Raw genomic sequence first — 6,900 nt, forward strand, 5'->3', positions numbered from 1 at the left:
AGAGCTATGAAACTTGTTCCACTCCTTGGCCAGTCTGGGCAACTTATTCCAGGAAATAAAACTATCTCCTCTTTGCCTGGTACTTTTAGGGAACCACCAGGAGACTCAAATCTTCCTCACATGTGCTCACCATCCATAATTCCCTACTCAGTTTGCTGGTGATAGGTCACCCATGTGAAGAGCCTGAACTTTAAACATTGTTAATGTCAAATGGATGCAACTTTTAGGACGGGTTCTATTTAGGGCACTAGACCTCGACAGTTTCTGTGGTTTTGGCACTGGACACAGTATTTAGCGCTACATTTTCACAAACAGTAAATATTTGACCCTTAACTCATAACCTTGGAAAAATGCTCCAGGAATAGGCAGCACAAAGATCTTTTCTGTAGCTTTCTGGTCGCCACCAACAGGCACATAGCTGCGCACAGAGCAAGGTTTCCACTTTCACAGTCCCAATTCATAAAAATCTACCATCAGCCTGACGTCAGTGGGGCGAGAGGGAGCTCTGTGCGCAGCCAGAGAAGCGACTGAATCATCCCCCAAACACACAACGGGTTAAAAGGAGCACCAGCATTACTGCAGCATTACTACAGCTGCCCACCTGCCCTGCCAGGCTGGCAAAACTATTGATTGCCCCACTGAAGGGGAAGGGAAGAGCTGCTACTCACACCCCACCAGCTCAAACTTCCAGCAATGCACCTCCAATCCGAAATGACACCCAGCGTGTCTGCGCATGGCACATGGTTGTAGAGTGTCTGTAACACACTGACATTGAACAGAGCCTCAGATCATAAAACAAGAAAACCCACACAACTGTTTTCTCTGGATGATTCTGATTTTTTACTGCTAGACATTACTAGTAAGCAAGATTGCTCCTCTGCAACATGGAGACTTCAGAATTACAACAATAAACACAAGTCAGAGCACACAACATAGCCTTTTACTAATACTGCTCCCAGGAACAGAAACTACACCCTCACGGGAGTTTGCAGAAGCCTGCAAACCACACACAAGAGTTGATTTTTAGAAATGCTAAGCACACACAGAGACTGCCAACTTCACATGCAACTGCGGGGACTCAGCATCTTTGAAAATAAGACTATTAATATCTTACTTTAGACATGCAGATGCCAGCTTATACTCTTCTTAAGAGGAGTCATTCTTGCACCAAGCACAACTACAGCACAAATTCAGGGACCAGATCCCCACTGCCACCATACCTCCAGCTCCTGGAGGCAAGCAGGATACAGAGAGCACCAGGAAGGGCCATGGGCAGGCACTGAACCACACAGCCAGGCTGACACCCAATCTGCCTGCATTACTCATCCTCAAAAAATGGTGTGTTAGGCCAATAGCATACCTAGGGATGCTGCTTCTGACATTCCAGCTAACATATTCCAAAGGACCTCAGTATCTCCACTTAGCACTGAGTTTGGCCATGCACAATTATATCCAAAGTAAATTGTGACTCTTTGAAAGACATTGCATATATTGGCCAAGACAATTCCATAACACTCCCCCTCATCACTTTGGAGCTTCTTTAAATAAGTTCTTCAGAAAGCTACACCAATTCACCAGACTTTGTGATTACTATTTCTACAGGTAAGGAAATACATTCAAAAGTCTTCCCTGCAATCAGCCCATCCGAGAAGCAAGAGAGCAGGTGTGAGCTGCAACACCAGCAATTTCACTCCTTGGTTAGCCAAGCCAGCAAAATCCTACACACCCAACCAGTGTGTACATTTTCCCCTACAATTACACAACCTCCAGGTTGGAATGACCACTCACTTCTTATCAAGGCAGAATTATTTCTAAGGCTCTTTATCAATACAAAAAGTTAAGTCTAAAGGATGTCACAGAAAGGTAAGTGGTAAGGTATTGAAGACAAATGTTTCAGAGTGTAAGTTCTGTAGTTACGGTTCTGTAGATCCTTCTGAACCAAAGAAACGCTTAACCTGAGCTCCAACAAGGCCACTAACACTCTAGGGCATTTGGTATAAACAAGTGCAGCCTTGTTTTCATTATGAGAAGGAAGGAAAGGGCCTTCTCATCTTGGATTAGATACCACAAGACGGAACCCTAAGAAGTTCGCCAGTTTTCATACAAATTGGCGAACTCCAGACCAGACTTCCAAACCTTTTCACTCAAGCTATCAACTCTCTCAAAGTGACAGCTATGCTGCCTCATTTTCACTGCTTCTTACCTCCAGTTAGCTAATTCAATTTTGCAAAATTAGAGGAAAGCCAATAGATTCCCCCACAATTTCATATCAAAAGATATTCTTTATTCCTCATTTCATTGTCACACTTTATCTCAGAAGAAACCAATTATGAAATGAATAAAGCAGTCTCCATCTACTCTGCTCAGGATCACTTGAACCTTTTTCTAGTAAAGTCACTCATCATTAAGTGACTTTACAGAAATTAAGACCATCTAACTTCATACTTAAGCGCTTAAAAAACTGAGCACATTTGGGACAAGGGTAGCTAAATCAATAGCAGAAACATAGAAATGGTTTCTTCATCACCTGTTAATTTGAAGCTACTACATTAATGCAGCAATGCAACTCAAAAAGAGAGAAGAGCTGTCAATCATAGTTCCTAATGGGAAGCTCCTGACACTTCTTCACCTAACACAAACACTTAAATTAGTATTTAAAAATGAGCATGCAATGAGTATATTCTCAGAGCAGCTACTTTTTGCAGGAGCCAAACATGCCTAATTACAGAGCGTGCACACACACACTTTCACTTCTCCCCCCAACCTGCAGCTACTTGCATGAGCTGATGTTTAGGGCACTAAATACAGCCATTATTACACCCTGAACTCTGGGTGCAGGCATGTGCAAACACACACCCAGTGAGGATGGTCAGCACACAGACCAGAATCACACCATTCAATACGAACAATGTGAATTAGACTATGAATGAGTCACACTTGGGTACGATACATCTCAGTATCGCAATACTGCAGTATTGACACAACACAAACCTGCAGCACACCCTGTCCTTGTCCTCCTCTCCAAAGCACAGACCAGACCACTTCACCACCACCTTATCCCAGCTGGGAAGGGGAAGAGCTGGTGGGAGACTTGTGTCTGTCTCTCCTCCGCCTGCCAGCAGTGTCCTCGCCAGCAAGGTGTCAGAATTCACACGGGCACCACAATCCTCAGCAGCTGTGGGACCAGGGGGACAGAAGAGACAGGCAAAGCAAGCAAAAACTGGGGGGGTGACTGTCACTTGGGGCTCCCAATGAGCAGAGGAATTAGTGATGAAAAGGTGTCACACCTGCCACTGCCTCAGCCTTCCCAAAACGCTTTACAGTGCTGTTGTACCAAAACAGCATCAGTGTAATGAAAGATTCACATCCTACTGCCCACCACTAATACAAAACACACCCAACTTCTGGGAGCAACTTCACAGACAGCTGCAGAGCTCATTCAGCTGAACGAGACCACTGATGTTCACAAAGCTGTGTGTTTTACAGGACTTCCTGACTTCTGCATGATTACATCCTTGTAGGATGTGGGTCTTTACTGCCACTACAAAACCTATAACAGCAAACACATTCTGACTCAAATGCGAAATCCACGTTCTATTAAATTCCAGACCAAAATGAAGTTAGGTAAAATAACTCAGTTTGCTTTACATTATTCAGATCTGTTCTTCCTAACTTAAAACTATTATCTGAAAGCAACATTATCAGCAATTTTGGCCATTTCCCCTAATCCATCCAGAGCCTCTTTATGCTTAGGGCTGTAGCACTTTTAAGCATCAAACTCTTTCATGATGGGAAAATGACTATGAAGTATTGCTGTTGGATACTTAGCGATTATACCCTGCCTTACAACTTCAAAGCATTACACAAACATCAATAATTACCATATATAGAGTAAAACTGAAAGAAGTATTCATATTAAAAAAAGAAACTCGCCAAAAAAAAAAATCTTAACTACCTGTTTGAAAGGGGGAAAAAAGCTTAAGCAACAGAATCTTCTGTAATTATTGTGTTCTTTATGCTACAAACACGCGTTATGGCTGTGCACGTTCAAACACACAAAAACTATACACTCTTGCAAAGTCTTAAAAATAAATTATAAAGCCCAAAAGCCAAACCTCAACTCCTTTCACACATTTAAATTATATTTCCTTCTCCTTTCCTCAAGGAATGAGAACTAAGTGTTCTCCAGGTGTTCCCAGTAACAGTTTGGGAGGCAGGCCACCACACTCCCAAGGCAGAGTACCAGAAAACACAGTTCTCATGGAGAAAAATCCAACTTCCCCCAAGAAAACTGAAGATAGTGACAGTGTACTGGCTCAGGTGACCTTAGGTAAATAATACAAAATGTTATCATTCCATTAAACCTCAAACAAAAACAAAGGGAAAAAAAACACTAGAGAAAACCACAGAAAGTTTGTTTCGACCAATTACAGGGCACCACCTGTGCCCTAAGCACCATCAGCAGCCCCTTTTTTCAATGGATAAGGCAAAAACCCCTTCACAGCTCATCCACAAACACATACCCACTCACTTAAATTTAAGGACACACATAGGAGCTTGAAGTCCAGTCCTCATTTGGAATATATTCCAAAAAGCCCGTTAACACACATGTCCAAAGGAAGGCCCCAAACCCAACGTGAGGCTCACATGGACAAGCCTCCAGATTACTCAGAGCAAGAAGAGGGCACGAAACTGCCCCAAAGCCCAGGTACAACCAAATCCCAAATACCAACTTTGCATATGGTGCCCTTGCTGCTAAAGGAGCACAACTCACAACACCCAAAGGGCAGAGACCATCAACAGCAAAGAACCTTTTTAAAGCACACAATGTGCTCAGACATTTATTTTAGCACAGAAGGACAGCAAAGCAAGTCAGACAAGCCTACAAAACTCTTTTTTTTATGCAACAAAGACCTGTTTCTCCTGATCATGCCTCCCATGCCTTAACAATAAGGAAGGAATATGTTTTGTGATCCCCTCCCCCATAAATCAGTTAGGAATTTGATTTACACAGACAGGAAAACGAGGAAGTCGAGCACACTGGAGAGTAGTAAAAACTTCACCAGCAAACTTCACTTTCCTACACAGCGACCTACAAACCAAACTTTCCTCCAGACTCACGTGTCATCTGCAGCAACCAGCCCCTGCCATAAAGCACAAACAAAGTTTTGCTGTTCTGGGGATAAAGACAAGCGAGGGAGAGACTTTTATTCTGTCAAGCTGCCTTAAAAGGAAATTCGGTGATGAAAGATTAAATTCACCTGGAACAACACGATAAATTTTAACCCTTTCGAGGGTACAACAATAACAAGCCACATATTTCAGGACTTAAATCCTCCACCAAGAGAACAGTACACACTGCATCAACCGTGCGAGCCCCTCTAATTGATACAACACACAATTTACACCAGGCTTTCGGACAGGGATAAGCCCTGGGAAGGAGAGACGCTGTGAAATGGGAAAATAAAAGCTTGTTTTATGCCCCGAACCGGGCCCGCTCCCTGCCACCGCGGGGCACTGCATGACCCACCCCGAACTTCGCCGGAAAACTGATCAATAACTTGGCTCTGGGGGGGGGAAACATTGGGAATGGCCCGGGGGTGGGGGTGTATCCCCTTCCCAGGAACGGGGAGTCGGGATGGGGGAGAACTCCGGGGAGTGGGGGAGGGGAAGGGCCTCCCCTCCCCCATCCCGACCGGGCCCTGCCCCCCTTCCCCTCCCCCCCAAGTAAATATGCGGGAAGGGGGGGAGGGGAAGCCGCTCTTCCCCACAAATCGGGCTAAAAATAGGCCTCTCGCCATGGCTCCCGTGTGCCATTCGCTGCCGAGGCCGGTGTCCCCCCCATCCCCCGCTCCATTAAACCCTTTTTTTTTTTTTTTAATTTAAAAAAATGAAGGCGGGTGGGGGAGGGGAAGCCAGCGGCGCGGGGTGGGGGAGGGGAAGGGGTAAATATGTGTGTATATATATATGTGTGTCTGCATATCTATATATGTATGTATATATACACATATTAATAAAAACGGAGGGGGGGGGGGGTCACAGAGGCGTTCTGGTCCCATCCCCCTCCCGCCTCCACCGACACAAACAGGGCGGCCGCCCCCCACCCCCATCCCCGGCCCCTGCCCGCCCCCGGGGCTCGGAGCCCCCCGGTTCTTACCTTGCGAGCGGCTGCTCCCCCCTTTCCCAGGGAATGGAGGCACGAGGAATTCACCCTGGATTGTCTCTCCTCCTCCCGTGTGTTTTATACCGCCGCGTGTATATACGCGCACATCCCTGCCTGTGTGAGTGTGTGTGTGTGTACACGCGTAGAGTTACCAATTATATATATATATACACACACACACACACATATATATATATATATGTATTTTCAAGGTGTCCACACCGAGAGGAGGAGGAGAAAAAAAAAACACCAGGAAAAAAAAAAAAAAACCAACAAAACCACCACACACACACAGGAGGAGGAAGGAAAAAAAATACCCAGCGCGTAGCGCTGTGATATTCAATTATATCCGAGCCAGGGGCCGGGGGAGGGGAGGGTGGGGAGGGCGGGTGGTGGTGGGGGGGACTGGAGATTAAGTCCCGAGGAAGGAGGGGAAAAAAAAAAAAAAAAAAAAAAAAGTAATATGTGTGTGTGTGATTGAGATTGAGGAGGGATCGGGGCGGAATGTGGGAGCTGTTACTGGGGGAAGGAGCCAAGCGGCGCGGAGCAGCCGGCGGCCCGCAGACACTCCGGGTGCCCGGCCGCGCCGAAATGGGCGCCGGCGGAGGGAAGGGAAGGGAGGGAAGGAAGGAGGAAGGGAAGCAGCGGAGCCGGGAGGCGAGGCCAGGCGAGGAGGAGCGGCCCGGCCCGGCCACACAAGCCCAGCGCGGGGGTCGGGGAGGGGGACCCGCTCCCTG

At 46.3% G+C, this 6,900-nt stretch overlaps 1 protein-coding gene across 2 annotated transcripts in view; it reads right to left on the reverse strand.

Moving 5' to 3' along the window:
• Nucleotides 1-6,374, reverse strand: part of TBL1XR1 (TBL1X/Y related 1) — a 108,412-nt gene extending 102,038 nt beyond the window's left edge. For both annotated transcript variants that reach the window (XM_053986382.1, XM_053986381.1), the window contains exon 1: nt 6,158-6,374. The gene's annotated coding sequence lies outside the window, so the exon portion shown is untranslated. The remainder of the gene's footprint in view (nt 1-6,157) is intronic.
• Between the last annotated feature and the right edge of the window lie 526 nt (nt 6,375-6,900).

Source organism: Vidua macroura, chromosome 10 (genome assembly GCF_024509145.1).
Source record: "Vidua macroura isolate BioBank_ID:100142 chromosome 10, ASM2450914v1, whole genome shotgun sequence".
Lineage (NCBI taxonomy): Eukaryota > Metazoa > Chordata > Aves > Passeriformes > Viduidae > Vidua > Vidua macroura.